The sequence below is a fragment of the Coenobita brevimanus genome, chromosome 98 (genome assembly GCF_032717465.1).
Source record: "Coenobita brevimanus isolate Jiangsu-jjx chromosome 98, ASM3271746v2, whole genome shotgun sequence".
Lineage (NCBI taxonomy): Eukaryota > Metazoa > Arthropoda > Malacostraca > Decapoda > Coenobitidae > Coenobita > Coenobita brevimanus.
In genome coordinates, this window is record NC_137051.1 from 37,784,302 (window position 1) to 37,808,711 (window position 24,410).

The 24,410-nt window shown below is 41.9% G+C and overlaps 1 protein-coding gene across 1 annotated transcript in view; it reads right to left on the reverse strand.

The window, feature by feature from the left end:
- LOC145414035 (G-protein coupled receptor GRL101-like) overlaps nucleotides 1-24,410 on the reverse strand; it is a 189,767-nt gene that overhangs the window by 144,456 nt on the left and 20,901 nt on the right. The window lies entirely within an intron of this gene.

The following is a 24,410-nucleotide window of genomic DNA, read 5'->3' on the forward strand; positions in this document are numbered from 1 at the left end:
TATGAAAACGAAATATGTCTGAAAGGAAAGTAAATTATAAAGGAAGGGAGAAGAGCATTATATGATGGTAGGTAAATTTGAAAATGGTTTGGAATAAATTATAAAAATCTGAAAACGAGACATACAGATACGAGCAACGAGACATACAGAGATAAAAGCAACGAGACATACAGATATACGAGCAACGAGACATACAGAGATAAAAGCAACGAGACATACAGAGATAAAAGCAACGAGACATACAGATACGAGCAACGAGACATACAGAGATAAAAGCAACGAGACATACAGAGATAAAAGCAACGAGACACACAGATACGAGCAACGAGACATACAGAGATAAAAGCAACGAGACATACAGAGATACGAGCAACGAGACATACAGAGATAAAAGCAACGAGACATACAGAGATAAAAGCAACGAGACATACAGAGATACGAGCAACGAGACATACAGAGATAAAAGCAACGAGACATACAGAGATACGAGCAACGAGACATACAGAGATAAAAGCAACGAGACATACAGAGATAAAAGCAACGAGACATACAGAGATAAAAGCAACGAGACATACAGAGATAAAAGCAACGAGACATACAGAGATAAAAGCAACGAGACATACAGAGATACGAGCAACGAGACATACAGAGATACGAGCAACGAGACATACAGAGATACGAGCAACGAGACATACAGAGATAAAAGCAACGAGACATACTGATATACGAGCAACGAGACATACAGAGATAAAAGCAACGAGACATACAGATATACGAGCAACGAGACATACAGAGATAAAAGCAACGAGACATACAGAGATAAAAGCAACGAGACATACAGAGATAAAAGCAACGAGACATACAGAGATAAAAGCAACGAGACATACAGAGATACGAGCAACGAGACATACAGAGATACGAGCAACGAGACATACAGAGATACGAGCAACGAGACATACAGAGATAAGAGCAACGAGACATACAGAGATAAGAGCAACGAGACATACAGAGATAAGAGCAACGAGACATACAGAGATAAGAGCAACGAGACATACAGAGATAAGAGCAACGAGAAACCTGGAGTAAGAGTGAGAGTTTTGAAGCGTGACCTGCCACCTGGTTTCACGTTCCTCCTCGTACCTACTCGCTCCACACTTTTCAGCCTCCGTGTGTGTGTGTGTGTGTGTGTGTGTGTGTGTGTGTGTGTGTGTGTGTGTGTGTGTGTGTGTGTGTGTGTGTGTGTGTGTGTGTATGTAGATAAAAATGAGCTAACAGGTGAAGACAAAAACAAAGCTCCCGCCTTATACCTGAACTGAAGCTCCTACATAACATATTTTGTGTATTGTGTATGTGTGTATGATTCAGTATACACATGTAGCAGAGTGTACCATTGCAGACTAATAAGATCCATCATTTAGCTGGGAAAGTATGAAATTCGGAAAAAATGTTAGGGGTTCCGTCAATCGAATTACTGGGTGTTGGAAATCATTGCTCTCTCTCTGTATGAAAATCAATATGAAGTACTGCATTACTGATGTCTGTGGCTGTGCAATATGTGAATCGGAGAATGATTATATATATCCGCATCTTCATAAATCTACCTATCTATCTATCTGTCTATCTATCTATCTATATACCTAGGCTACTTCCCCCAAAGAAAGGATGGTAGCCGAGACAGGAAGAGACACTCAAATTTTACTCATCCACACACACACACACACACACACACACACACACACACACACACACACACATTTATTCGTATCTTCATTAATACTTCGGAAAATAGTGTACGGCTGTGTCTGAATGTGTAGGTAAGGATATGTCCGAAATATGTGAAACTGTATATGAGTCTTTAAATCAACACATTCATAACTGTGTTTGTGTATGTAGGTAAAAATGTGTGTGTGTGTGTGTGTGTGTGTGTGTGTGTGTGTGTGTGTGTGTGCTAATCATCCCTTAGGCTGACTGACAGGTCTTTTATATACATTTTTCCACCTCGTCTTTCGTTAACCACGTTTGTTGACACATTTAAGAGTTTTTAGTTATTTTACAGAGCAATTAGAGAGACACTTAACGAACGGACGGACACAGATGAAGCCACACGAATCCCTTCAGTACAACAGGCCATTCGTAACTTGGGCAAAAACGAAATGCAGAAAGAAGAAAGGGGGAATGGCGTCCTTGGCAGAAGTGGTTAGGTAAATTGACACAAACAATACCCACGTTGCAATATACCCCTCCCTCCCATTCTCCATTCTTGCATTTAATAACTTGGCATTTTTTTTATTGTTACGCTAGATGCCCGCCACAAATTCAATTTCACCAACCCTTTTCAATAAGATGACGTACCGGTATTAAATAAGCTTATTCTTGCTACGTACAGTAAATTTTACGTCTTTGGGGGGAATTTTATTGTGAAGTACATGGCCTATCAGACTTCTTTCCTCCCCCGAAATGCGTCTCTTTGGAACTCGCTTCCCCAGAGTGATTTCCCCCCAAACTTCAACCTACAGCTGTTCATAACCAACTTTTACAGATTTTTTTTTTTTTTTTTAATTGAGGACACCTATAATCTGGTGTATGGATTATTATTATTTTTTTTTATTCATTTGTTTTTCCTTCCTCTATTCTTTTATAGAAAATATCTAAACCCTCTAGATGTAACAGTCTCTCCCAGATTAAGGAAATCGTCTGGACGCAGAAAAATATATATACGGAACCAGCAAAGAAATAAACAAGGAACAAGGCATCGAAATAAAAAGATTAACTTGTGAACTAGGATTTCTATATGCTAAAATAAATAAATAAATAAATAAATAGTCAGTAGGTAGCCTACATAAAATCCCTCGGTGCACCAAAACCGCCAATGGGTCACCTGAGAAGGATTATAAAAAATATGGGTTACCTGAGACGGATTTTTAAAAGTATGGGTTACCTGAGATGAATTTTTAAAAGTATGGGTTACCTGAGATGGATTTTAAAACGTATGGGTTACCTGAGATGGATTTTTAAAAGTATGGGTTACCTGAGATGGATTTTAAAAAGTATGGGTTACCTGAGATGGATTTTTACAAGTATGGGTTACCTGAGATGGATTTTAAAGCCACTAATAGCTAGGTTTTCCCTCAGTTCTCAACTGAACCAAATCTCATGACTCCTTCCCCCTCCCCCCAAAAAAAAATAACAACCCAAAGTGCATCAACTGTGGACACACACACACACACACACACACACACACACACACACACACACACACACACACACACGACCCTGGAGGACTTTAGACATTGTTACAAACAATTACAAAACACCGACTACAGTTTGTCCACGTTAACTTGGCTCAACTGCAGAATTAGGCACTACTGCGTCTCGCATCCTCTCCACAACACTTCTTCGTGACTATCATCATATTCTGGTGTTAATCGCTTGTTTCCTCTGAATATTCGAGATGACAAGACGGCAATTTAGGCCAAGTTAAAGTGAACAAAGTATAGTGCAACAGAACACACTGATTCAAGGCCCATCCTGCAGAGATGAGAGGGTACAATCGTGCTACATCCTGGTCTTTGGTTTCTTTCTTCCTTGCATTAAAAAATGGTATTGTTGCAGCATGTTGCATTCCAGTTGAAGTGAGACAATTTATTCAGCTAAGTCATGGGTGTCTGAGTTTTTAACACTGTTGCAAATAACCCTCTCAATGGCGGGGCAACTCTAGTCTTCCCATCTGTCTAATTCCAGACGATCATACTCAACTAAGGGGGTTATAGAATACTGAGAGTGTTTATACCGTCACCAATAGCCCTCTCATGCTAGGGAGAACTCTTGTACTGTATTCTAATGTTAAGATAATTTCGTTTAGGTAAGAGTGAGTCACAGCAGCCAACAGCGCTATGCTAAATACAGACCGGAATTCAAATACACACACACACACACACACACACAGAGCAAGGTCCAGTGTATTAATCCCTTCGCTCCAATGACATAGTTTTATTGGAAAGAGGGATATGGAAACACACAAAAAAAGAAAGAAAAGCATTCGGGAGCCGAAAGCTAATCGCTCGCCAAAATTTGCCGTTGGCCAAGTTACAAGCGCCCCCCCCCCCCCGAGGGAGGCCAGTGGGCTTGGCCCTCCCGGGGGGCCGGGGTGGGGGACTCCCCGGCGGGGCGCCAGGGGGCGGGGGGATAGTTCAAGCCGTTCATGAGATATAATGGTGTTAAAGGCAGGCAATAAAAACTAGTTGACCTTTGGCAGCCATTTTGCTGACCTTGACCTTAACCCAGAGTCCCCATTTTCGATATCGGCCAAGATTTTGGCCATATCTTGATACCCTGAAGGTTTCATGTTGATAGCTCAAGCCGTTCATGAGATATAATGGTAACACACACACACACACACACACACACACACACACACACACACACACACACACAGAGGCGGGCAAAAACATTATCGCTCCGCCTTGGTAAAGAAGGGCGATAATAATAATAATAATAATAATAATAATAATAACTCCACCTCATTACACACGCCTCCTATATAAATCCACCAACTTTTCCTGTGTATTTTTGTAACTGTATGTTAATGACTCTTGGTGATGAATTTCTGACAAACACTCGTTATTATATACAGTAAACATGTATGAGCTTTACCTTTATCGTAAACACTAATAATGACAAGTATATTCTATCTATCTACCTATCTATTGCCAGACGCCATAATCCCGTCAGGGGTGGCCACAAACAAATCGTCTCCATATCGCCCTGTCCCCCACCATTTCAATGCCCTGCTCCCAACTCAAACCCTCCTCTCTCATATACCTCTCCACTCCATCCCTCCATCTCAACCTTGGCCACCCCCTCCCTCTCCCCCACTCCACCTCACTCACATACACTCTCCTCGTCAGTCTCTCGCTCTCCATCCTCTCCACATGGCCAGACCACCTCAGTGTGTTTCTCCTAACGCTTCCCATCACATCCACATCCACTACGCTCCCTCACTTCCTCATGTGTCAGTCTGTCTTTCCATGTGACTCCACACATATATTCATTCTCATCTTTAGAACAGGTAACACAATCAGGTGATATAATCAACGTGCTTTCTTGCTGCTATCACCTGAGGTCTTTATTAAATTAACGACGGACCTCTGGTAATAAAAAGGTTAATTAGGTTTATATCTATGTACTATGTTTCCAAAAGTCTCTCTCCTTAGCTGAGTAAAACTGCGTGGCAGAAGAATAAAAAAGAAAAAAGTCTTCGTGATGAATAGGTGTAATTACTGTTATTATCGAATACATTAAGTTACACACACACACACACACACACACACACACACACACACCACCACCACCACCACCACCACCACCACCAGGACACGTAGTAACAAATGGCCTGAACAAATCCTTATGCTAATCGAGTCTCCATGGCAGTGAAATATTGTTGAAAATCACACTGTTTTGCATTTTTCACGGTATTATTCACTACAGGTTGGCTCTGGAGTGTTTAGAAGCGGTGTGAGTCAAGATAAAAGCATAAACAGTATCAGCTTAGTCTCGTGAAAGGTTATGACAGCGGCTTCTGGTTCCAAAATGCAATTACCAACACCATATCCGTCCCCAGTACCACCACCACCAATACCACCACCACAACTACATCCTTCCTTCTCACCACCACCAACACCAGCACAGCTACAGCCTTCCTCCTCCACCTCACCACCACCAGCTTCACCTACATAACATCAGTCCTCTCCATTCTTCCTCATCACCACCACAAACACTGTCATCACCATCACCACTTGCCTCCTGCTCACCACTAACAGCAACACAACATCCTTCCTCTACACCACCAACACTACATCCTTCCCCTCGCCTAACCACCACCACCACCACCCACCAGCAGTACATCCTTCCTCTTCACCATCATCATCACCAATAACAGCACTACATCCTTCCTATCCCTCACCACCACTACCACTAGTATATCCTTCATCTCCACTACCACCACCAATACCACCACCACCACCACTACCATTACAACCACCACCACCACTACCATTACAACCACCACCACCACATCCTTCCTCACAATCATCATATCTTTCCTCTCCACTCATCACCACCACACACCACCACCACATTCTTCCTCATCACCCTTCACCATCACCATCACACCTTTCCTCTCCACCCTTCTTCACCACTACCACCACCACCACCACCACCACCACTACTGCATCCTTCCTTCTCACCACCACCACCAGACAGCCACATGTCAGTTCGCGTGCCCATGACAGCTGACACAGGTTGCTCTCCCTATCAGGTGTGGCTGTTTACAAATACTCAAGACGTCAGGTGAGTATTGGCAGGTGTATACTGGTTTCAATTACATCCCACGTGTACAAGCATAAAATTCCTCAGCAACATCGCATCTCTGTCATATGCACCGGTATATTCCTGCAACATAGTCAATTTTATTTTGCATAAAAAAGGCCTCTCGTTCTTTGTGGAAATAAAAACATTTTCATCCTTACCCTCCTTCCTAAAGCCTAAAGATTTTTTTAATGCAAGGAAGAAAGAACCAAAGGCTGAGCCCGCAAAACAGTTCATGGTGTAAGTAGGTTCCAGAAGAGAAATATCGCTAGGACTCAAGGACCACACGACAATAAGACAACATTAAAACAGAAAACAACTTAAAAACAGAAAAAAAGAAAAAAAACGGAAAAATATGGAGGAAAAAAAGACAATAATAGTCAAAGATATAAGACACAACAACACATTTAAAGAAAGGGGTTAAGAACATCAAGAAAAAAACAAAGAAAATGAACAATTGCACTGATTAACCACATGACACACGGAAAGGGAAAAAAAAAATGAACCGATGGGCAACGATAAAGTACATGACAACAAACCGAGAGAAACTGCATGAAGAGAGCAAGAAAATGGAAGATACAAGCTGGACATCACACACACACACACACACACACACACACACACACACACACACACACACACACACACACACACACAAACGAGAACTTACGAACATCAAGGGACGTAAAACGAACACAAAATAAACTCCATTAATTCATTCAGAAAGATGCCTTTTTTTTTTCTTTTTTTTTTCTGCCACAGTAAAGGAGCAACAACCTTTCCATGGAATTTAGGCTGACCGAAATTTACCACTTAGTATGCAAAAGAGGATATTAGTCTGAACGTCAAAACAAACACAACAACAACAATACAGTGCGGAGGAGGGAGGTGGGAAATGAGGTCAGGGGTGGTGGGGGAGATGAGGAGGGGAAAAAGAGGAGGAACAGGAAGGAAGAAGGGGAAGAGGAGAAGGAGGATGGAAGAAGAGGTGATATGGGAAGGAAGAAGAGGAGGAGGAAGGAAGAAGAGAAAGAAGAGGAAGATGAGAAGGAGGAGGAAGGAATAAGGGGAAGAAGAGGAGGAGGGAGGACGTAGAGGAAGAAAAGGAGAAGGAAGGAAGGAAGAAGGGGAAGAAGAGGTGGAGGAGGAAGGAAGAAGGGGAAGAAGAGGAGGAGGAGGAGGAGGAAGGAAGAGGAGGAAGGAAGAGGAGGAGGAGGAGGCAGGAAGAACAGGAGGAGGAGGAAGGAAGAAGAGGAAGATGATGATGAGGAGGAGGAAGAGAATAAGAGGAAGAACAGGAGACACTGGAAGGAAGAAAGGGAAAAAGAGGAGAGGGAGGAAGAAAGAAGGGGAAGAAGAGGAAAAGGAGGAAGGAAGAAAGAGAAGAAGAGAAAGAGGAGGAAGGAAGAAGAGGTGAAGGAGGAAGGAAGAAGAGATGGAGGAAGGAAGAGGAGATAGAGGAAGGAAGAAGAGGAAGAAGAGAAGGAGGAAGGAAGAAGGGGAAGAAGAGAAGAAGGAGGAAGGAAGAAGGGGAAGAGAAGGAGGAGGAAGGAAGAAGGGGAAGAAGAGAAGATGGAGGAAGGAAGAAGGGGAAGAGGAGGAGGAGGAAGGAAGAAGGGGAAGAGGAGGAGGAGGAAGGAAGAAGAGGTGAAGGAGGAAGGAAGAAGGGGAAGAAGAAGAGGAGAGGGAAGGAAGTTGGGGAAGAAGAAGAGGAGGAGGAAGGAAGAATAGGAAGAAGAAGAGGAAGGAAGTGACGAGTGGGGGACTGATTTCTGTTACAGAGGAAGAGGGAAGTAGAAAGGAGAAGGCGAGGGGGAGAATAAGGAAGGGAGGAGAAGCGAGGGGGAGAAAATGAGGAGGGGAGAAGAAGGGGGTGCATGAAGAGCAGGGAGAGGAGTGGGGAGAAAGGTGTATTGGGGATGGGGGAGAATGAGGAAGGGAGTGAGGGGAGGGGGAAGGTAGATTGGTGGTGGGAGGAGATGGGGGAGGGGAGAATAGGTGTGTAGGAGGACAGATATGTGGGAGAAAATGTGGTGGGTAGTGGGGTGCGGGGCAGGAGGGGGGATTACAGGTGTTAGGGAGGGGATTTCAGGTGTGGGGGAGGGATTACAGGTGTGGGGGAGGGAATTTCATGTGTGGGGAGGGGATTACAGGTGTGGGGGAGGGGATTACAGGTGTGGAGGAGAGGATTTCAGGTGTGTGGGAGGGGATTTCAGGTGTGGGGGAGGGATTACAGGTGTGGGGGAGGGGATTTCAGGTGTGGGGGAGGGATTACAGGTGTGGGGAGGGGATTACAGGTGTGGGTGGGGGGATTACAGGTGTGGGTGGGGGGATTACAGGTGTGGGGGACAGGATTGGGGGGATAAAACAGGTCAGTCCCAGAGGGGGTGAGGGATTGAGAGTCTGGGCAGGTGGATCACAACAAGGAGATTGACCCAACTCAACTCTTTACTCTCTCTCTCTCTCTCTCTCTCTCTCTCTCTCTGTGAAAGAGAGAGAGAGAGAGAGAGAGAGAGAGAGAGAGAGAGAGAGAGAGAGAGCAGTTAATCACAACTGGCAGTAAATATAAATCATGGAAGACATACAAGACAGAAATTGAGACACCTTAAAAATACACACGATAAAATACACCTTAATTATATATACGACGATGAAGTGTCTTTTGAAACAGGTGTATACGTCTTGAAAAATACACACACAACGGAGAAGCGTATCGTGAGAAAAATACGTCTTGAATAACAGAGCCAGGACGACGGTGCACTGCGTCTTGTGATGTGTAAATCTTGTGTATATACGCTGTGGTGAAATGTGTTGGAGGGAAAAAGAAAACAATATCCAGCCATTCATCTGTACATTTATCAATCATTTATCCATCCATCCATCCATCTATACATCTATCAATCATTTATCCATCCATCCATTCATCCATCCATCTATACATCTATCAATCATCTATCCATCCATCCAGCCAGCCAGTCAGTCATCCATCTATCCATCAATCAATCATATATTCATCCATCCGTCTATCCATCCATCCATCCAGCCATTCTGCCATCCAACTATCCATCAAACAATTATCTATCCATCCATCCATCCAGCCATTCTGCCATCCAACTATCCATCAAACAATTATCTATCCATCCATCCATCCATCCATCAATCATCCAAATCTAGTCCCATCACAAACATTGCGCCCGGAGAGAGGATACTGACATTTACGGCGGGAGACCAGTTGACCATCCCTGAGCGGCAATATGTCAGCAATAAACACCAACCACTCCTTGGATATAAACCCATTTGCGGCACATCCCTATGGAGCGCCTTAACCTATCATACCACCAGGCTTCCATTTGATGATATGGCTACCACCCAGCTTAGTGAATGGTTTCCAGGGCTGCAAGAAAACATCTGGCTTGGCACTCATTACAAAGTCACCTGGATATAGCACTACATCGAGTGAATGGATGGTGAGTACCCCCACCTGCCACATAAAAAAAGGGAAACAATGAAAAAAAAAAAATGTTACAGGAGAAAATAATAAACAGAAATTAAAATTGTCTTGAAAAAAAAAAATCATATAAAGAAAACTGAGAATGTCTTGGGAAAACAGACCATGAATATAAAGACAACCACAAGTCTGTCTTAAGAATAATACATCATGAATATAAAGGCATTGTAAGTAGCTATCAGTTCTCAGGCACTAACCCCTTCAGTTCGCGTACGTCATTACTAATCCATTCTAACTCTCCTTGGATGACAAACAGGTAAGCATAACACCTGTGTGGGGCGGGAAGGATGATCATTATGCCAAGACACATCCAGCTTCCCTCACTGATAAAATTCTCAGTGGATAATAACTAACGATGCCAGGGTTATTGGAGAAGGCGAGGGGGGGAGGGAGGAAGGGAAGGAGGGAGGTAAGTAATTGATTCGGAGGGAGAGGAATGGAGAAGAGGGAGGGAGGAAATGGATATTGGAGAAAGCGAAGGGGAGAGGAGGGAGGGAGGGAGGTAACTGATACGGAGGGAGAGGAAATGGAGAAGAGAGAGGGAGGAAATGGAGAAGAGAGAGGGAGGAAATGGAGAAGAGGGAGGGAGGAAATGGACAGAGGAAAAGAGAGGGGAAGGCGATGCAAGGGTGAATCCATTGTTGTATGAGAGGGGTTTCACTGGGTATATAATCCATTGTTGTATGAGAGGGGTTTCACTGGGTATATAATCCATTGTTGTATGAGAGGGGTTTCACTGGGTATATAATCCATTGTTGTATGAGAGGGGTTTCACTGGGTATATAATCCATTGTTGTATGAGAGGGGTTTCACTGGGTATATAATCCATTGTTGTATGAGAGGGGTTTCACTGGGTATATAATCCATTGTTGTATGAGAGGGGTTTCACTGGGTATATAATCCATTGTTGTATGAGAGGGGTTTCACTGGGTATATAATCCATTGTTGTATGAGAGGGGTTTCACTGGGTATATAATCCATTGTTGTATGAGAGGGGTTTCACTGGGTATATAATCCATTGTTGTGTGAGAGGGGTTTCACTGGGTATATAATCCATTGTTGTATGAGAGGGGTTTCACTGGGTATATAATCCATTGTTGTATGAGAGGGGTTTCACTGGGTATATAATCCATTGTTGTATGAGAGGGGTTTCACTGGGTATATAATCCATTGTTGTATGAGAGGGGTTTCACTGGGTATATAATCCATTGTTGTATGAGAGGGGTTTCACTGGGTATATAATCCATTGTTGTGTGAGAGGGGTTTCACTGGGTATATAATCCATTGTTGTATGAGAGGGGTTTCACTGGGTATATAATCCATTGTTGTATGAGAGGGGTTTCACTGGGTATATAATCCATTGTTGTATGAGAGGGGTTTCACTGGGTATATAATCCATTGTTGTATGAGAGGGGTTTCACTGGGTATATAATCCTTGGCCAGACTAATGAGAGGCAAGAGAGGGGAAAGGTGGAATGGAAAGTGAGGGGAATGAGAAGAAAAACAATACTATCAATCAGTAAGAAGTATATTTAAGTTTTCATAATATTTCGAATGATCTCTCAGAAAGAAAATGAAACTAATAATATATATGTTATGCTCATTCAACACCAACGACGCGGGGGGGGGGGGGTCTTCCAGACAACATAAACAACAAAACAACAAAAATGAGCACCAGAGAATACAACACCCACGCCTTACAGTTTGTCTAAGGGCCGAACATTTGACTTTTTTTTTTTTTTTTTTAAATGCAAGGAAGAAGGAGCCACTGCATAGAAAACCAAGACGTTCAACCAATTGCTCTCAAAATTGCATCACTTCATCCTTGCCTGATCTTTAGCACTTCTACTGGGTCTGGCCAAGGTTGGATTAAATGTGAGTTGACCTTATGCAGTGACCTTGACCTCTGACCTACCGTTTTCAAAATCGAGTCCCTTCATCCTTGCCTGACCTTCAACCCTTGCACCAAGTTTGGTTCAAATCGAATAAAAAGTTCAAGTTGTTGAGTCGAAACTTTCCCCTTGTTCTATGATCTGATCGAGTTTTAGGGCAGAAAGTTTGACCTTGCCCTATGGCCTTGGTCTTCGACTGATTGATCTCTATACAATCCCTCGATTCCTTCCTCACCCTTAACCCTTCAACAAAGATTGCTTTAAATCGGATCAATACAACTAAAGCTGACCTTGCCATGTGTCCCTAACCTTTGATCTATTTCTCTACAAACAACAGATCGATCCCTGGACACACACTCGATCTTTCCACCAAGCCTGGATTATCTGTAGGAATTTGTATTTCTTTTGTTTTTATGCAAGGAAGAAGAAACCAAAGCCCAGACGCCCCCAAGATTGTTACATTCTACTGTATAAACAACAATATAGACTTAAAAAGACTACAATACACGGAAACTTAAGACAAAATCTAGACAAAAGTGGCATCTTAATTTCCACATGTATACATTTCAAATTACAAGAAGCATCATTTATTATCATTTTCGTTGTTTAACCAGTGAAGAATAGAACATTATTATTATTATTATTATTATTATGCAAGGAAGATGGAACTGAAGGAAAGTAGCCTGCAATACTGTTCCCTCCAAGAAAAAATAAAAAAACAAGATAACAGAGCGATATTCAAGAATGTGGCCCCTTCATATATAAAAAAAAAAAAAAAAAATGGACACTATATTCAGGGGTGTCCCTGATATTCCAACATATAAATACGAACTGTAAACCTTTTCGTCTTCTATGGACACATTAATTACCCAGCATATCGCAGGACGATTTTATTCAGCTGAGCGGACTGAGAAACATGTAGATTAACTTTATATTTTAACCTCAAGACTTTTTACAATTCCCTTGCCTAAAAAGATGGCTTAAATTTAATCCTAATGAAAAAGCCAAAGTTCATCCATGCAGGAAAAGGGTTAACAAAATATATATAAAAATCACCATAGAAATTTGTGACAGAGAAAGAGGAGTATTAACCCGCGCCATCCCGAGGACGTACTTCCACATCCTCACGTTTTGTCACAGCTAATCCCGAGGACGTACTTCAACGTCCTGCAATTGCAAGGTTCATAATTTCCACAATTTTCAATTTTCGCGAGTCATTTTTGGTACGTATACACGGGACACCTTCCTCAACAAGATGCCAGGCAGAGACAATGCCTTACCCAGCATGACCTCCTCCCCCCCCCTGCATGCCCTTTTCTCAGCAATTCACCTGTTATCAGTGACCTGGCCAGTATAGCCATGTCATGCCACGGTATGAAATTCAGGGCCAGAGTGATTCCCCAATCAATGACAATGTGGAGGACAAACTTTACATAGCATTAGAGGAAGAAACAGTTAGAAATGATGATCAGGTAATGTGGCAAAAAAAAGGTCAGGTATTAGTGAGTGAAACAATGCTTATAATGCCTATATTACTGCTTGAAAACCAATATACTCTTGTACTACATATAAATTCGTAACAGTAAATAAATAAATACCGTTTATGAGTGGTGTGAAATAGTTATCCTCCCATAGAACTCGTTTTCTTTGGTGCCAGCCTGATAGAAAACCCAGTAAGGTAAGGAGGCTCTCCTACCTGTAATGAGTATTTTAAACCTCAGGTGAGCGATTTCTCTATGAATTTTCGATGTTTCTCACCAAAAGCGAAAGTTTTAGCAAAAAAAAAAAAAAAGGGTCGAAAAATGGTCAGGATTGGGGGGTACCAGTGGTCAAAAAGTGGTCGGGACGGGGCGGGTTAATATTCAACCTCTTTCGCGATCAATTCTTAGCTCGAACGCAACATGGGAATCAGTCACAATATCTCGCATTTTTGATCCAGTTACAGGCAACCAATCAACGCCTGACACAATCCCGTAAATACATGTCGATTTTTAGCACTGAGAGTTGAGCGGTGTCAGGGCGACGACAGAATAAGAGAAAAGAATCCCTCCATCACATAAAGCACATCAAAAAAATCACTCCATCACACTTTGCACAATATTAAATGGATTAAAGGTCAAAGTGCACACATATTTCCGCTATCAAAGAATTCTGCTACAGCCATATTAATTCCTTTGTTAAGTTCATCCAGTTTCTGTCAGTGTTAGGTGGGGTTAAGCCTATCACATCTAAAAGCAACATTTTCACACTATCATGCTTTCGTCGATTTTAAATACAGTCTATCACACAAACTCTTGGCTCTCTCTTGTATTGTTTTTGCTTTTTTTTTCTTGGAAGGAACAGTTTGCGGGCTCCTGGCTTTTGGTTCCTTCTTCCTAACATTAAAATGCTGTTACATAGCCTATGATTTCATCATCCTTTGTGTAATTTTAACGCACAGTATGCTGCATGTTTGATCACGAGCGTGTTCTGCCTCAGTCCCCCCTTCTACCGTTATAGTAGAGTAAGTCGTCCTTTCTGTTGTTCAGAGCAGGATTGTCAACTCTTTGTCCCCATGGCTTCATTTGCGCGTCCTTCTTACAAGTTGTATCAAGCTCTGCTGGCCCCTATATAATGAGCTCAGTCTCTGCATTATTGCCACTTAGATCTACTCCTCATTTTGTTCACATCTCTGTCCTCCCCTGTACAGTTGTTATTATTGTGAGTGCTCAGGAAGTCTCCAACCATCTAGCAGCTGTGTGTAATTTGAGTATAACTGTTGTTGCATTTTGTTCTTGTACTATGCAGCATAAGGTTAATTCTTAGGCCTAGTAAGGTTTTTGTAATTTATGTAAGGTTCTTGTTGTCAGTATCAGTAATAATATTTTGTATCTGTAATAATATATCTGGCATTCACTGAGTATTATCTGGTATCTCATTTTAACAGGGCTGACTTAGATAAATTTACTCATGCTAATTTCGTGTTAATAGAGGCTATTGCAGTTAACCATATATTTAACCTGTTTTTTGCCATTACATTATCCTTATGAGTCCTGAATGTTTTGTTGTTAGTTTGAGCATTAAACTTTAACTTGTAATTTTACCTAACTCTTTTATTTTGAACCTGGACCTTTACGGGACAGTAGTGATTTTTAGTATTCTCACTTAAAGTGTACATTATCTTTCTCTGTTCCGTAACATAAATTTGGCGACCTCTTATCAGGATATTCAGGATATTATCATAAGGATATTGCTTGATATTTTGTGACTGTGATTTTTTCATGATGTCTACTATTACTACACTTGATGAAGCCAACGATTTTTTGTCAAATGTGCAAACAGTGTGTGATGTAGAAAACAGAACAAAGAATGAACTTAAGCTTGTTGCTCAACAATTAGGAATTGCAGTTCACTCTCATCATTCTAAAGATCAAATTGTTGGCATGATTAATAAAAACTTGTTTAATGTAACTCCTCCAAATGAGCAAACGCAGATTGAATTAGCTAAGTTACAGCTAGCCCTGCAGGAGGCTCGTGTTAAGGAGGCTGAATTTCAAGCACGTGCTAAGGAGGCTGAGTCTCAGGCTAAGGAGGCGGAGTCTCAGGCTCGTATTCAGGAGGCACAGATACAGGCACAAATTGAACTTGCCAGGATTCAGGCAGACCATGAGTATCGCATGAAACAAGGTGGAACTGGATCATCTAGCTCTGATGATTTTGATGTGGCTAAAAATGTTAAACTTGTCCCTCCTTTTAATGAATCTGATTTAACAAAGTATTTTCAGTTGTTTGAGAGGGTAGCTACAGGTTTTAATTGGCCCAAAAAGTATTGGCCAGTACTCCTTCAAACTGTTCTCACCGGTAAAGCTCAAGTAACTTATGCATCTTTGCCTCAGGATCAATCTGATAATTATGATGTAGTTAAGAGCTTGATTCTTAAGGCCTATGAGCTTGTTCCTGAAGCCTATAGAGTAAAATTTAGGACAACTTACAAGCAAGATAAGCAATCCCATGTTGAGTATGCAAAAATCAAAGAAGATCTGTTAGAGCAGTGGTTAAATTCTAAGAATGTGGATTCTGATTTTGACAAATTTAAGCAGATGATTTTGCTGGAGGACTTCAAGAGGTGTATTAGTAAAGATGTAAGCCTATATCTTGATGAGAGAAGAATAGATAATTTGTCTGATGCTGCAGTTTTAGCTGATGAATATATTCTCACTCACAAGAGATATTCTAGAGAAAAAAGGAAAGCTGAGAGTAAGTACGTTGCCTCTACTCAGAGTACAGGTAACAGGAAAGAGAATAAAGATGATGTTTCTCAGGAAGTAAATACTAGCTTCACCTCTAGATTTCAGAAAAGTAAATGTACTTATTGTAGTAAGCTTGGTCATACTACGGAGAAATTATTCAGGAGACAGCGTGATGTGAACAAAAAGGAGTCTTTAAATATTCAGTCAATTGGTCTAGTGTCCACCCTTGAGAGTTCCCAGAATTCTTTAACTGAGTTAACTGAACCTGCTTTGAGGGGTAACTTAAATTCTCATGATGGAGCTCCTCTTTTGAGCAGTAACGTGGGTGACACTCTCAAGAGTTCATGTGCTAATTTCCTGTCTGATGGTTTTGTCAGTCCTCTGGACAGTAATGACAGGAAATCAGTTCAAATATATCGTGATACAGGTGCTTGCCAATCCCTTATGCTGACCAGTGTTCTAGGCTCTAATGTTAATTCCTCTGATGAAACTGTAATCTTACAAGGTGTAGGGAATAATTACTTCTCTGTCCCTCTGTGCAGAGTGAATTTAGAGTCTGGTTTTGTTAATGGTTCCGTTATGGTTGGGTTGGTTGAGACACTCCCAATGTCAGGTGTAACTTTCTTACTTGGAAATGATATTGGTGGAAGTCAAGTGTGTCCAGCTCCTCAGTTGTCTAGTGAACCAGTGACTACGACCCAGGATTGTGGTGTCCCTGATATGTTCCCTGCATGTGCTGTCACTAGGGCTAAGTCTAAAGTTACTGGTGATTTAGATGATAATGATGATGATGATGTTATCCTAGCTGACACTTTTCTTGCTAATTTGGACCACTCACCAGATGAGGCAGTACCCCGTAGTGTTGATAATTTGTCTCGTCAAGAGTTGGTTGAGTTACAGGTTGATGACCCTGAGTTGAAAGGTCTAGCTAACTCTGCTTGCAGTGAGGAAGAGTCAGCTGGTGCTTCTACTTGTTATTATATAAAGTCAGGAGTACTTATGAGGAAGTGGAGACCCCCAACAGCATCAGCCGACTGTGAATGGGAGGTTGTACATCAAGTTGTCATCCCTCGTGTTTGTAGGCAGGATATCATTAGAGTGGCTCATGATTCCAGTTTGGCAGGACACCTTGGAGTGAGGAAGACTGTGGCACGCATTTTGAAACACTTCTACTGGCCAGGTATCTTCAGGGATGTTTCCTGGTATTGTAAGTCTTGTCACACCTGTCAAGTTGTGGGGAAGTGTAATCAGACCGAAAAGGTTGCACCTCTAGTTCCCATTCCTCCTTTTGAGGCGCCATTCACCCGTGTGTTGGTGGATATTGTGGGCCCTCTTCCTAAGACTTCTTCAGGATTTTCCTATGTGTTGACCCTGATTGATATGGCTACTCGTTATCCTGAAGCCATTCCACTTAGAAATATCTCAGCAAAGAACGTGGTTAAGGAAATGCTAGGGTTCTTCACAAAGTTTGGTCTGCCCAAGGAGGTACAGTCAGACCGGGGAAGTAATTTCATGTCAAACGTTTTCAAGCAGTCTCTGAAAGAGTTGGGCATCACCCAGATCACGTCTTCAGCTTACCATCCCCAGACCCAAGGAGCATTGGAGAGATATCATCAAACACTCAAATCGATGCTCAAGAAATACTGTTTGGAACATCAGAAAGACTGGGATAAAGGTCTTCCATCCGTTGTGTTTGCTGCAAGAGAATCTCCAAATGAATCACTGGGCTTCTCACCTTTTGAACTACTGTTTGGCCATGAAGTAAGAGAACCCCTTAAGTTACTCAAGGAATGCTGGCTGTCGGAGGAAGATGACGTCAACCTGCTGGAGTATGTGATGAAGTTCAAAGAACGGCTGTCCACTGCTTTACAGCTGGCGAGAGAGAATTTAGGAGCTGCTCAGGAAAAGATGAAGACTTGGTAGGATAAGAAGTCCAGGTTACGCCACTTTCAGCCAGGAGATCAGGTTTTGATTCTGCTACCAGTTCATGGGCAACCTCTTCAAGCCAAGTTTAGTGGTCCTTATTTCGTGGAGAAGAAACTCAGTGATGTCAACTATGTCATCGCCACACCAGATCGTAGAAAGAACAAGCAACTATGTCACATCAACATGCTAAAGTTATATCACAGGCGGGACGAAAATAATCCAGTCTGCACTGTAGCTGTTCCACCCGAGTCTGCAAGTGAAGCTCTCCCATGCAGTATGAGCCTGAGTGATAGTTTGGGGAAGAATCCTGATATCATGAATGATCTCCAGACTAAGCTTTCTCATCTACCTCTCGAGGAAAGGCAGGAGCTTTCGGCATTACTGCAGGAGTACCCGCAAGTGTTCCGTGCCACTCCAGGAAGAATCACTGTGTTGATGCATGATGTCGATGTTGGAGACGCAAAGCCAATTAAATTGCCTCCTTACCGTGTGAACCCAGTGAAAGTTCCTCTCATCCAGAAGGAGCTTGGCTACCTGTTGGACCACAAGATGATTGAGCCCTGTCAGAGCGAGTGGAGTTCTCCTGTCACTCTAGTCCCTAAGCCAGGTGGGTCACAGCGGCTTTGCATCGACTACAGACGTGTTAATCAGATAACCAAAACAGACACTTACCCTCTCCCTCGCGTGGAAGATTGCATAGACAAGATCGGAAAGGCTGGGTACATAAGTAAGTTTGATTTGTTAAAGGGATACTGGCAAGTACCTATGACTGAACGTGCTAGGGAGATCTCATGTTTTGTAACACTAGGAAAGACTTTTGCATGTTCTGTAATGCCATATGGTATGAAGAATGCACCAGCCACATTTCAGAAGCTCATAAATGTTGTAACAGAGGGTTTGGCAGGGTGTGTTGTTTATATTGATGATGTATTAATCTTCAGTGACAACTGGAAAGATCACCTATGCCATATCAGTAAATTTCTTGAGCGTTTGGTTCATGCTAATCTTGTAGTTAATTTATCAAAGTGTGAGTTTGGTCAAGCTAAAGTTCAGTACCTTGGGTATGTAATTGGTGATGGACATGTTGCACCACTACGAGCTAAGGTTCAGGTAATAAGTGATCTTCCCAGACCTAAAAGTAGGAAAGAGCTACAAAGATTTTTGGGAATGGTAGGTTATTACAGGAGATTTGTTCTTAACTTTTCTATTCTTGTATCACCACTTACAGACCTACTGAAAAAGGGAGTTAAATTTGTCTGGACCGATAACTGTGAATCCTCTTTCAACAAACTTAAAGCTATTCTATTAAGTCAGCCAGTGCTCGCTACTCCAAATTTTGCTAAGCCTTTTAAGATGGCTGTTGACGCAAGTGATACAGGAGCTGGGGCTGCTTTGCTGCAAGAGGATGATCAGGGTATTGAACACCCTGTATCTTATTACAGTAAGAACTTAACTCCACCTCAAAAGAACTACTCTACTATTGAGAAAGAGCTTTTGGCCTTGATTTTGGGTTTACAGCATTTTTCATTTTATTTGTGTTCTGGTTTTGACCCCATAGTCATTTATACCGATCATAACCCACTGAAATTCCTTAGTAAGTTTAAAGATAAAAGTCAGAGATTGACAAGATGGAGTCTACTTCTTCAGGAGTATTCATTAGACATACAACATGTCAAGGGGAAAGAAAATGTTATTGCAGATTGCTTATCTAGACTTTAGACAGATTGTTTTAGAGTAATAAGAAATTTCCTTTGTAAATTTCTTTTTCTTTGTGGGGAGGTGTTACATAGCCTATGATTTCATCATCCTTTGTGTAATTTTAACGCACAGTATGCTGCAAGTTTGATCACGAGCGTGTTCTGCCTCAGTCCCCCCTTCTACCGTTATAGTAAAGTCGTCCTTTCTGTTGTTCAGAGCAGGATTGTCAACTCTTTGTCCCCATGGCTTCATTTGCGCGTCCTTCTTACAAGTTGTATCAAGCTCTGCTGGCCCCTATATAATGAGCTCAGTCTCTGCATTATTGCCACTTAGATCTACTCCTCATTTTGTTCACATCTCTGTCCTCCCCTGTACAGTTGTTATTATTGTGAGTGCTCAGGAAGTCTCCAACCATCTAGCAGCTGTGTGTAATTTGAGTATAACTGTTGTTGCATTTTGTTCTTGTACTGTGTAGCATAAGGTTAATTCTTAGGCCTAGTAAGGTTTTTGTAATTTATGTAAGGTTCTTGTTGTCAGCCATCATTAATAATATTTTGTATCTGTAATAATTTATCTGGCATTCATTGAGTATTATCTGGTATCTCATTTTAACAGGGCTGACATAGATAAATTTACTCATGCTAATTTCGTGTTAATAGAGGCTATTGCAGTTAACCATATATTTAACCTGTTTTTTGCCATTACATTATCCTTATGAGTCCTGAATGTTTTGTTGTTAGTTTGAGCATTAAACTTTAACTTGTAATTTTACCTAACTCTTTTATTTTGAACCTGGACCTTTACGGGACAGTAGTGATTTTTAGTATTTTCACTTAAAGTGTACATTATCTTTCTCTGTTCCGTAACAACACACACACACACACACACACACACACACACACACACACACACACACACACATTCACCCACCCAAGCTTCCTTCAGTGTTAGTCTCTCTCACTCAAACACATCCACCTAACCACAATTTTCATATGCACTTTTCCTCCTACACTCCAAAAGCTTCTCACAGTTACCCCGTGCATGAACCATTGGGTGGGGGTGGGTCACTTCTCCAGAAAAAAAAAAAAAAAAAGTGACATTAGGGATTAGCTGCTCTTGTACAACTCGAACGTGTACAGTACATGTATAGGTCATGCGTGTGCAAGTTGGTCGCTATAGTACATACACACACACCGATCTAAATAAAATACCCGCTCTCTCCTCGCCAACGCGGGTGTAAAAAGGGGAGCCAGACCATCTTCGCTGAAAACATAGTGTAAACTAGAATGACACTCAGTAGAGCGCATACCTCCGCCAAGGCCCAACATGCAGTTCTTTTTACGCCAATCAAGTCTAATCCAATATCATATTCCTGGATCCGCACCTTTATCCGGATCCGCACCAAAATTTAATGGAGCGTATTCTGGGCCAAGGCCCATTCTTCTACCAAGTTTCGCGGGAAATCCGTCCAGTAGTTTTTGTGTAATCTTGTTCACAAACCATCCAACCAACAAACAAACAAACGGACAGGGGTGAAAACATAACCTTGGCGGAGGTAACGATGAGGTGAAGCCCTGTGAGATTTTTAAAAAGATTTTTTTAATAATTAAACACAAAAAAGAAGAAACAGAAAATGACCCATAATAGTGTTCGTTACCTTCTTGGTGTTGTGATCATTACCAGATACTGAAAAAGAAGGAGAGGAGAACATGTCTGAAGAAGAGAGAGATAGAGAGAGAGAGAGAGAGAGAGAGAGAGAGAGAGAGAGAACAGAGGGGAGGAAGATGAAGGATGAAGTACAAGATGAACGAGAGGGGAGAAATAATGAAGAGGGGAAGAAGGATGCAAATTGAACCAAGCGCAGAATTTGAACAGGAGATGCAAAGTCAGACATCTTCCTCTTTGGATATTTTCCTTCTTTTATTTATTAATTTTTACCAAAAGCCTCCAACGCAAGGGTAATGAGAGTGAAATAGAGTTAGTGTTATTTCTACTACTACTATTGCTGCTGCTACTACTACTACTACTACTACTACTACTACTACTATTACTACTACTACTGCTACTACTACATCATCATCATCATCATCAAACCCTATTTCCCTTTTCTACATGAGGTGGAAATACGAACTGGAAAACACAGACAGAATCAGGAAAACTATCAGCAAAGGTCCCTATGTCTCCACTTATGTCTTCTATGTTCTCTACTCCACCTCACAGACAATAAATAAATAAATAAATAAATAAAATAGTTCACCTTATTGGGGGACTTAAAACGAGGTGTGTAAGTGCTCCCAATTTTTGATGATAAATTCGGAAACATTTGGTGATGACATAACACGCCTGGCCTTTCAGTCTTGTTCCTGACTATACTCGTTTTACATTAACTTGGCCTAAAATTGTCATCTCTCCATCTAGAATGCTGAGATGTAAGACGACATTACAATATGATGCTGGTCAAGAAGTGCTGCGGAAAGGACATAGAGCTGTGGTACTGCCCTTTTTACCTCCGCCAACGAAACTGAAGGAGGTTATGTATTCTCTAATGCTTGTCTGTTTGTCCACACGATATTTCCATAAGTTTTCAATGAATTTCAATTAAAATTTGTGGAAGGGTGGGCCATGGGCCAAGAAAAAAATGAATAAATTTGGGGGCGGACCCGGATCCAGATCCGGATCCAACTGCGCAGTAACTCCAAAAATCCTCAATGAATTTGATTTAAATTTTGTGGAAGGGTGTGCCATGAGCCAAGAAGGAATTGAGTAAATTCTGGGGCGGATCCGGACCCGGCATTGGTAGAGGTACGTCCTCTCGGAGTGCTTTCTGGTTCCGCCAGCGAACTAAGTGAAAAAAGTTGAAAAAGGACGAAAATTTGGGCGAAGTTAGAGTGAAAAAGGTATAGTTGCACCTGCAGTGTGATGTGCAGCGTGATCACATAGAGCATTTACAATGGTACTGTAAATGGCTGATATAAATTGTATTTTTCTCACACCTTGGCGCACCTTTACTAATGATGACCTGCGTGTTCTCCTTGGTGCGGGAGCCTTCGTCATGCCTTCTCCTTAGCGAATTATTTTCCATCCAACACCGTAACACTTTCTTGTCTGCTATTTCTGCCTTTATATATCGACGTATTTGGAATTTATAACACACGTGGGGATCAGGCTGTTGACTCCAGGTTCAAATGATTCGTGAACCCGGTGGACTACAGGCTGAAGCTACCATTCTCCTGCAGTCCATCATCTTCCTTTCATGGGATAGGGAGGGAGGTGAGGGACGTTTGCATAACGAGGTAGCTGATCCGCCCCATTACATTGTTGCCACCACGTGAAGGTGTCCCTCCAACACCAAGAGGATTATTAACCATGTGCAGTAAATCTCCAAGGAAGATATTTTGCGCGAGAATACAGTCATAAAACAGCTTCGTCTACACAATATGGTGTATTTTTGCCGGGTTGACAATGCTAGGGAGGGTAGTACAAGCTTGTTTTGTTCTGGGGGAAAACTTTGAAATGAACCTTCACTGCACTAAGAAAAATAACGTTACAGCATCCACCTTTACGGGGTACACTCTCCCTTCCACAAAAATTATGAACTCATCCCACATCCCACCCAATATTTTTTTCTCTTCGTCCACTTCTTTACCTCCTCGCTCAACCTTTTCACTCTTGGAGGAAATCTGAAAACAAACAAACAAACAAACAAACCCGACACTGAACTCAAACCACCAATCCTCCTACAGCACCCATTTCACTGCCCCCCCCCCCATCAATATTCCAGCCCATCCCACCCATTCTCTGCTCACCACGCCCACCTATTCACACACCCCTCCCGACGAATTCTTCATGGTGCGACGCAGGCCACGGGATCGACGAATGGACTTTTTATTTATTTATTTATTTTTTTTTTAACCAACACCAGATGCTTTTACCTGACTTTATGGGGGATTTCTATGAGTGGTTACTGAAAGCTCTATCAAACCCCTCCAGTTCAGAAATCTCCCATCAACTAAGTAAGATTCTGTGAAATTACAAAGAGCAGACTAAACGAAAGAGTCACTGCATTCAAGGAGTTAAGAGATTGACACACACCTTGCCAAATATCTCCGTTAATTCTTCCTTCACTCACATTTACCCTCCGTCAATTTCTCTGCTTCTTGAACTTCCACATCCCTCTTTATTAAACTTTACATATCCCATCAGCTTCTTCTTAGCCTTCCACCCCTTCCTTCTACACTGAAGCCCATTCTCGCATACCTCTATCGCCACTTCACACCTTCATTCTGTGACCATACTGTTGGTGCACTGTCTTTTTCCATTCATTAGCACATCTCCTTACTGTACATCCTTTACGAATCTCAGGACTTCTCATCTTATCCAGCCAACGCAATCCACATTCCTCAGCAGTCCCACTTCTACGGCTTTGTCTCTTGTGATTTTTGGTACTCATGCTTGTCCAGTCTCCAAGTTATGTGTGGCCACTGATATATCTTAAAACATTTCTATTCCAGCCTCTACACTAAGTACTCTATTTCGTACCGAGGCCTTCATAGCACCAAACACTTTACTTTCACTTCCTTTCCACATTTACAACCCTTCTCTCCCACTGCACCCAGGTACTTAGACGCCTTCATCAACCTAATTCTCTCTTCATTCAGAAACACTTCACTTCATAGCACCAAACACTTTACTCTCACTTCCTTTCCACATTTACAACACTTCTTTCCCACTGCACCCAGGTACTTAAGCTCCCTCATCAACCCAATTATCTCTTCATTCACAAACACGTCA